At 40.5% G+C, this 9,725-nt stretch overlaps 1 long non-coding RNA gene across 1 annotated transcript; it reads right to left on the bottom strand.

The window, feature by feature from the left end:
- Positions 1–3,887: 3,887 nt before the first annotated feature.
- Positions 3,888–6,829, bottom strand: LOC115775603 (uncharacterized). The gene is made up of 6 exons (XR_004019368.1): positions 6,592–6,829; positions 6,070–6,182; positions 4,885–5,057; positions 4,528–4,629; positions 4,272–4,376; positions 3,888–4,084 (listed from the first exon to the last, which is right to left on the bottom strand). It is a non-coding gene; the product is annotated as an uncharacterized LOC115775603 (long non-coding RNA).
- Between the last annotated feature and the right edge of the window lie 2,896 nt (positions 6,830–9,725).

Raw genomic sequence — 9,725 nt, 5'->3', positions numbered from 1 at the left:
CACTCTGTACACGAGGTGCTGTGATTTAATTTCAAAGGTCCTGGTGAGCCATTTACACCAACCAGGGACAGTTTAATTAGACCACATTTGTATTCTAATTACAAATGTGGTCTAACATGTTTTTGTGTTCTCTGTGCTTCAGGTTCACAGCAGACGGAAGAAAACTCAAACAGCCACTAATGTAGTCGTTGTGCTGACTGTAGACTGAGGGATCTCTTGAAATTGTTGTATTCCTCCTCTTCCTCGTCACCCACTGCTTCAGCTCTTGCTGACTCCATCAGACCGCAGCAGTTATGTAATTTAGCCATGAAACATTTCGTCACCCTCACAAAATTATGGTCTACTTAATTTTTTTCAGGCTTTTCAGAAAACACAAAAAACTGAACCGAATGTTGAAAATTATTTAGACAAAAATAAAATTAAAAAATGACTTTGACCATTATTTTAGGAGGGTGGCGATGTATAACCTTGTTTAACCTATTCAGGAAGAAGCACTGAGATTAATAAGGGTGGTTTCTCAGGGTGGTCTTTGTACACCACCCTGAGAAACTTGCTAAGCATGACAGGGAATAGATACGACGTAACCCCAGATACACTGAGCCTCATGGTGAACCAAGTCTGTCAGATAATGACAACAGAGAACCAAGTGCACCTCCCTCCTAAACTCACCAGCTGCACCAACCTGACATTTCTCCTCCCTGAGTTAAATATATGGATGGAAGTTAGATGAGTACAAACATAAAAACCACTGGTCCGCAGACAGAAGCAGTGAGCTGAAATCAACAGTTGAAACACACAAAGCTACCTGAGACACTGTATTGAACTACATATAATTTAATTATTTGACCTGACTGGTTTCACCTCAGATGTTCTTCTTTCTCCTTTTGGTAGATCAAAGCATCGCGTGCTGTTTCTCCCATCTCTGTTATGATGCCAAGAAGAAGAAGCTGCTTCAGAGAAGTGGGCTTCATGGTCTCAGTGCACAGGCTGCCAGTCACACTCACACACTGCAACATGTGTTTTCACTGCCGCAATCAAAACATTGAACAAATTCTTTGATTATGGATTGTTGTTAGGAGCTGTGCTATGTTACTGCATGCTAAGATGTGTTATTAAACAAAATGGTGCATTCTATTTTGATGACAGCTGCACCCCAAGCTTTTGTTTTAAAACGTTTATTTATTTTCCAGTGGACAAAATCTTTGCTGTTACACATGTCTCTCATTTTTTCCATATTTCTGTGTCTAGCTCTTGAGTGTCATGGCTCTGTCTTTTCTCTGACAGAGAGCCTTTAAAATATTAAAAAGTGCCTATTAATTTTACTTTTAAATCATCTTTATGTGGATGTTATCTTTTCATTTGTTGTTTTTTTAATGCTCACACTGCTGTGTAGTGTACAGTAGAGACATTTTAGTTTCCTAATTATGAGACTGGGCTGCTTGTCTGTGATTTGTAACTTTGTATCTGTTTGTGACTCTGCAGAGATTAAAGCTGTCATCCAGTCTCAGCCTGGATCCACTGTTTGATTTGACTGAAGGTTGCTAAGCTTTAATTATCATGATACATTTTAAACTCTGATTAGATACACAATTTGAAGTTCACAATCCAAATAAAATAAAATTGCAATGACAAACGTGAACAGCTGTACTTATTTCAGAGACATGAATGAACATTTATTAATTTTTACTTTAAATATTTGGCTTCATAAAGCGCACTGATGTTAGTGTATGTTAATATTGAGATCATTTTTAGGCTGCAATTGTAATGTGGACCTGAGCTGGTCCAGAGAAAATAAACACATATTAATTAAAATAATATTCAGGTGATGCCTTTACCCTATGAAATGCGCACACAATGACGTCACCTCATTCACTGCTAGCTACATCGTATCATTCATGATCATCTGTGTAAACAACGTTTAAAGATGCCGCTACAGCTCTGCAGCTGTAATTGTTTCAAATCATATTTTTGCTCGTTTGAACTCTGAGGATGTTTTTAAAACGGTCTTAAAAGGCTGTTTCTATGGTGGTTGTCACGGACGCCTCAGTAGCTTCTTAGGCTAACCTGGCGCGTCCGGTTCCTGCTGCTAGCTATCTGCCGCAGGAAGGCTGCGTCCCATTTCAAAGAGCCGCTGCTCCGCCGTAACTGTGGCTCAAACACCACTTTATCCTTCAAGAAAAGGGCTTTTGTAGCCACTGATGACGCACACGCACCTGTATGCACGTCACTGTCACAGTGTGACTTCACTAAAACCTCTAAAGTATTGTTTATAAGATGGAAAATGAACCGGGCAGGGATCTGATGATGGAGGCTCTGCAGCTGACGTTTCACAATCCTGATTGACTCGCTGTACATTCATAGAATTCATCAGAGCAGAGTTTAGACTGCACAGTGTGCTGCACTCACTGTTACTGTGTCAGCTGCTGCCTTCATATATGTTTACTGCTGAGGTTTGATGAAGCAGGTGGAGGAGAGTCAAAGAATGCTCACAGCCAGCTCATCATTTCCATGCAAGGAGCCTGCTTTGATTTTATTTTGATTTATAATCCTGAACCAAATGTTAGATATGACTGATGGGCTGCAGACCTGCAGGGTGCAACATAACTTTCACCCAAGGATCCCAGGATAGAGCCCATCCCCACCAAGACCCTGGGTGGATCAATGGTGAAAATGAAGACTGATAATCAATATGGATATTAAATAATATTCCACTTCTTATGCAATTTCCTACTTATTTGTTAGATTCAGCAAAAGTAATATGGATGACATTTAGAGTCTGAATTACTAACCCTAGCTCAGCATACAGTGATGCCCTGGACTGCCAGTATTATTAGTTTGAGAAGGAGAGTAGTTTTGGTCACAGTTTTGATTATAAAATAAAAGGGAAAATATAAGCAAACAAAAAGCTTAACATTGTGAAGACTTGGAAGAACAATGTAACACTGATGAGAGGATTAGGCTCATTATTAATGATGAGTTAGACCATTAATTCATGTTCTATTGTGAATTGTCATTGTTTTGGTATGCTTATGGTCACCACCTCCAATCCAGTTATATGCAAAAACAATAAAAAATTGTATATAAATTTGATTTGATTGACAGTATTATCAATAGCATAAGAGCACATTTTTCTAATATTTTATTAAAGATTTGATACTTTATTTTAATTATACTTTACTTTGATATTTTATTTTAATGATACTTTATCATATGCCAGTCCTAATGCCAGAAGGATTTTTCACAGCTCCTGCTTTAAACAGAACTTTATAATTTGACCGCATGTATGTTTAAAAGGTAATAACTCAATAATAAAAGCATAAAAACACTGTTATTATCTCAACTATAATCACTTTATAAAAGTGAATTTCCTTTCTCAAACCTGCTGTGAGTCACTGCTGCTGACCACAGCTGAAAACAGTGGCAAAGCTGAGTTACTGAATTCAAACATGTGTATGTGCCTCACTCAGAGGAAGAGGACTCGAAGGACACACAGAGACGGGGTAAAAGTCAAAAATCCAAATCTTTAGTCAAAAACAGGCAGTGGGTACACACAGCGAGGCGAGCAGTCCACAAAACAGTCTGCAAGGGTCACACAACACAGATCAAAATGAAACAGAAATTTAAATAAACAGAAATCAAAAAACTTGAAGCAGGTGAGGTTACACACTGACTCACAATCAGTTCCAACGAAGAGAAAACCAAGAAAGATTACAAAAGAAATCAGGAAATGACCTCAACATGAAAAACATCTCATGCATCATACATGTACATAAACACGCTGTACAGGTACAATATGGTAAGTGTTAATATTCAAAGCTGGCTCTACCTAAAGCTTTTATAAAGTCACTAAGTCATCAGTGATTAAATTATTCTTTTCTTATGTGCAGTGAGTGTGGCCTGTAAAAATGCAGTTTTTTCAGTTAAACTGAGTTTTTTTGATTTTTGTTTGTAAAACAAGTGCAAAACAGTCGTGGTCAGACTTTTACAGTCGTAGTTGCTCTTGCTGTCATCTTCATAATCGCTGTGATCGACACGTGACATCAGTCCCTTCTCTCTGAAGACTCTTTAAAACGTCACCTTTGACCTTGAGGGGAATAAAGGAAGCACAGGTTCAGGCAGCAGCCAGGCAGTTAGAAAGTAGATGTTTTGAGTGACTGCTGTATGGTTACTATGGTTAGGTTACTGTACTTATCAATGTACTTGTACTTGTATTTATTAAAGTACACAGACCGACAGAGAACAGATGCTGATTGGTGCAGGAACACGCTCACCTGTGGAGCCCACTGAAGCTGCGGTTTTCTTTTGTCTGTCTCAGTCTGCTGTTGAAGCTGGAGCCTGTTTGGACAGTCTGATGCTGAGATCCTGCCCATCTGAGTCTGAAAACACACAGCAGTGATTAGTTTGTATTATGGTCAAAGTTGGATCTTTATTTTTGTCCTTCTTGTGAGGCTAAAGTGGCTCAGACTGTCTCTCTATAATAGGCTCTCATTTGAAAGTAGCGACAGGGTTATCGACTGATCCACATACCTTCACCTGCATGTTTTCTTTGAAGCTGCAGGCAGACTGCCCTCCGCCTTGATTCACTTGTAACTCTGCAGACCAGCTGGCCTCTGAAGTCATACTCAGCATCTGTAGCAGGAAACAGGAAGTTCAGCTCAGATTCTTCCATCTTTTTCCTCCATGTTTATATGAACACTCCTTCTAAGATGGGCAGCAGGTAAGATTAAAGAGTTACACACTTATTAGACAACAGTAACAGGTATTGCTTGGTTGCTGGGTTTCATTGTGTGTATAAAAGTCCCAAACTCAGCCTATTTATTATAAAAACACAGCACCAATATTCAAAGATTCAGATATAAGCAGCCTGTAAGTGCTGTGCTACACCTGCAGTGCAGAAGAACATCAGTCAGCAAGTCCAGACAGTGAGATGGACTCATCTCCTCTGTGACTCCTGCAGTTCTTCAGGGTAAGGACCACAGTCTCTCCATGCTGTCACCATCTGTCAGCCCAAACCTCTCAAACTGTCTGCTGCTCTGCTGCTTCCTCTGTGATTAAAGCTAGTTGGAGAAAATCACATGCAGAAGTGAAGAATATTATATTACTAAACATTAGAGCTCAAGGTTAGATAACTTTAGATCTTCATTTCAACAGCAGAACAAACAGATCAGAGGACAGGTGGCAGCATTTCATAATCATGGACAGTGAGATGTTGGGTGGTGTAGCAGCTCTTGATTCTGAATGAATACAGTTTCTTTCAGGCCCCTCTTCTGTGGAACCAGCTCCCAGTCTGGATTCAGGAGACAGACACCCTCTCTATTTTTAAGATTAGGCTTTAAACTTTCCTTTATGATAAAGCTTATAGTTAGGGCTGGATCAGGTGACCCTGAACCACCCCCATCTCCCCTAGTGACACTACTATAGGCCTAGGGTGTTGGGAACGTCCCCTGATGCACTGAGCTTTTATCTCCACCTCCCACTTTTCACTCATCGTGTGTCTGTACCCACTGCTACCCAGCATCAACTGTGTTTGTCCGACTCCTGATGCTCGGTTTTCCCTTTTTTCCTGTAGATGTTTTTCTGCAGATTGCTCAAGCAGTAACTCATAATATTTTTTCAAGAATCATCTCAACCATGGCAAGCTTATGATACTTTGAATATTAAAAATAGTAATACTCTCACTAAGCTATGAACCTAATTACCCATATTCATGACTTATGTAAGGGTGATGCTACAGATGTTACAAGGATAAAACCTTTTGTAGACTTTTATGCCATTCCAAGTATTTTTTATATGGTAACAATCAATTACGGTTATTATTGTGTCAATTATTATTGTAGAACTGTGGCCAAAGTCACATTTGTCATTACTTTATTGTGCTCTTCTTGGCAAATGGTGACAAACATCCGGGCAGTTCTTTTCTCCTGTTTTTGTGACCTCAGCATGTCGAAGTTACCGAAGATTAAAATAGTGATAATTATAGAAGACATTTCTCTCTTTTCCATCTGTCTAATCACAAATTTTATACCTCAGTTATTGCACTCGTTATTGTGTTCTACAACTATGACTAACCTGAGCAGGCTTGGAGCTAAAAGAACAGGACTGCAGGGATTCCTTCTTTCTGAGCTTTGCTTCCTCACAAGACCAAAGGTGGCAGCCCGGGTCACAATCATATCACGATCCACCTGAGAAAGAACCATGTACAGTAATACGAGGTTTGTTGTTTGACCCTGCAAAAAGACCAAGGTCAGAAAAGCCCAGAGAACACAGATACACAGGGTCCAACATTCATACTCCAATATTAATTCTTCATAAATGAAGAGCACCAGGTTGACACAGTTATACTATTACTAGATATCACATTACTTTGTATGAATGAATAATAAACCAGAAACAAACTTTGGAGATACTGAGCATCAAACTGGAGACCAACATCTACTAAACATCTTTGTTGAAGGAGCCCATCAGAGATCTGTAGAGTGTAAACCTGTGGTATAAGCAGCAGCCACTGAAATATTGCTGTTTTGTTTAATAAGATCCACCACATGAAAGCCAGGGTGGGAGGGGTTTTATGACCTCTGCAAACTGACTGACCTCTGCAGGTGTGAAGTGGTTTCTCCAGAACAGGAAAGCTGCAACCCCCGAATAGAAATCTGACTCTCCAGTCACAGGCAAACAAAAAGCTCCAGCAAGAAGAGGCTGTGTGGGTCTTGCTGGATGTTGCTGATCAGAGCCTGTACATCAGCAGAGGGCTTCTGCTCCCACTGACCCACCTGGATAGTGACTGCAGAGCTGCGCTAGCAACAGAAAACAGAAATAACATTTAAAAATCCAAACAGGATTTGTCTAAAGACCACTACACCATCTTGGAATCAGTAAACAAAAATGCATCACAAATTTATAAAAAATCATTGATTCTTTTTTTGAATTAAATATGAATACATTGCTTAACACATCACAACAGACTTTCTAGAACAATCTAAAAAAGAAGTTAGTCTGTCCACATGTGATTGTCAGGGTGTGGATGGAGGGCTGGAGCCTATCCCAGCAGGCACAGGCAGGTTCACCCTGGACAGGTCACCAATGTGTCACAGGGCTGATAGAGAGACAGACATGAGTTAGAGGAACAAATCCATTTAAAATTACTGTCAGCTCACTTCAACTACATGTTTGTGTGCTTCTGTCCTCACATCCATCTTCTCAGGACGCTGAATTGTTGTTAGTCTTCTTTAGACAGACCTCACAAAAGGTTGATGTGGTCAGTCCAGTAATCTGAAGATATCTTTGCACAGGGATGAATCCAGTACATCTCACCAACTTCATTTAACAGTCCTGAAGTGCACCCTCTGAACCACTGTTCCCACACCTGAATAAAAAAATATTGGCATGTAGAACTAACAAATTCATCTAATCATAAAAATACTGGCGTTAAGACAGAGACACAACAAAGGAGAGTGGGAAAAGTCCAATTCAGCACAGACACACAGACAGAGATGAACTCTGGGTTTGTTTAAAGCTGAGGACAGTGAATCAGGATTCCCAGAGTCTGACAGCCTCTCCATGATGGGAATATTACTGGAAGTTTCAGCTCACTCTCAGGTGCCAGCAGGTCGAATAAAGCTGCATCCTCGGGTTTGCCACGGAGGATTAAAGGTAGCCAGATTCTGTACAGACAAATATCATTTTATTTTACATTGTCCACAACCCTGGCTCAGTATGATGCAGTAATCCTTGATTAGAACGATGATAACAACCTTTTCGACCAGCTAGGAGGTGGAGACGGCACCTACTGGCTCTTAACTATGGGCCTGAAAACTGCTAATAACGTCCAGTTAATGGACTGATAACATTCGAAGCGGGTGTATTAGGTTCGGGTTCGCTTGAGACATAATTTTGGTCCGAATCTGGACCGAGGTCCGCCTATTGGTGATGGCTGCCTTAGACTGAGGGCATACTATAAGCAGGTTCTGGTTTACTAAGTGATGGCTGCTCTTTTCCCACACAAGCCTGGGCACTTCTCACATCTCTCTTCTCAGAAGTCACCCCCATACAAGCCTGGGCATGACTTACTGCTTCTTACTTTGATGTACATTAATTTTTAATTAATTAAATATACAAAATGAATAAAATTGTGTATGACTGACTAATCATTGGGGGGAGTGTCTTTGTTATCAGCTCAACTTTATTGGCGCACAACAGCTTGTGTTTACTTTGTTCTTTGTAAAAGGCTCAGAGTAAAGATTTGTCCCATCTGTTTGTAGACATTTACAGCTTTGATTACAAGTGCAGGCAGAGGATACATGTAACAGCATGGTATGGAACAAGTAAAAGTTCCAGATATTAAAGAAAAACAAGAGTCCCTAAAAGCCTTGGAGCAAAAGTCCAGCTGGTACATTTGAGGGTAGAAACGAAGATCAACTGGTAAATTGAAGAAAGAAACAAACATTTGAAATATATCAGTCTGTAATGAATGAATATAATATACATGTTTCACTTTTTGAATGGAATTACTGAAATAAATCAACTTTTTCATGATATTCTAGTTTTATGACCAGCACCTGTAATATATTTACTATATATACATATTTTCCTACACACAGAATCACATGTTGCATCATTTTAGCTTAAAAAAGTAATCTGCTGCTCCAACCATGTCCCAGATGGTGATGTTGAGGATGTTTGAGCATCCCGGTGGATGACCAATCAGACACCAGAAAGGATGGCATGATGCTTGGAGGTGGGGGCGCATTTTCATCCTCTTTAGGGTATATTAATACAGATGTTCCTCTACGCTGGGCAACTGGACACAGAGAGGGTCACTATGGCACTGCTTCAGCTGCTCTTTATCGGTGCCTCTTTTTTGAGCGTTGCTGAAATGTGTGTGTTGTCCCCAAATAATACGGAGGGATTGACTTGGAGACAGAACTTTACATTTTACAAAAATGATACGACTTGCATGTCAACAGAAGGCAACACGAGCAGTGATTTCCAGGTTACAGTTATCTGGAATGAAACTGTCCAAGATATAAAAGATATAACACTCCCGTCCTGCTGTTCAGCAAAGGGCAAGACGTCTGTAGTGTGCGGTGAAATCGACAAGCAGAATTCCTGCACTGACCAACGTAACTTCAATGCTACTTGCCGACTCTCACTTGACGGATGGTCACGCGGAGACTTTTCCTTGATTCTGCGACATGCTGAGAAACAAGATGAGGGAGATTATTTCTGTTGCAAACGATACATAAAGTCCCGAAAAGCATGTTGTGACGCTGACGCTAAATACGTCCGGATCAACTTCTCCGCGGCCTGTAAAGGTAAGCATCCTGCCTTTTACGCATGTCATTGAAAGGTGAACTGCGCAGTGCCTCATTTATGTTTCCTGTTCTCTAGAGCCGAAACACAACCTGTAAGTAGAACCCACAACAAACCTGAGCTGCTGCCAGCTTTAAAGAGGACAGGTTGCTGCAATCAGTGAGTCATGTGGGCCCGGAGCTGCGCAACATCCAGAACTGGGACCTCACCGCGCAGTCACACGGACTTTCCTCCTCATGCTCTTCAGTCGTTGCCACCCGTTAAATAAATTTCTCATACACACATCCAGCTGTGAGGTTAGAAGTGCCAATTTTTCTCTGAATGTGCTTTAGGATGTTTTATGTAAAGTTCATAAACATTAAAGGCGCGGCTGTTGTGAAACAAGAAGATTCTCACAGGGAGAAAATCCATTCTTA

Source organism: Archocentrus centrarchus, unplaced genomic scaffold, assembly GCF_007364275.1.
Source record: "Archocentrus centrarchus isolate MPI-CPG fArcCen1 unplaced genomic scaffold, fArcCen1 scaffold_22_ctg1_1, whole genome shotgun sequence".
NCBI classification, from domain to species: domain Eukaryota; kingdom Metazoa; phylum Chordata; class Actinopteri; order Cichliformes; family Cichlidae; genus Archocentrus; species Archocentrus centrarchus.
The sequence above is the reverse complement of the archived record's forward strand: the minus strand, read 5'-3'. Positions and strand labels throughout refer to the sequence as shown.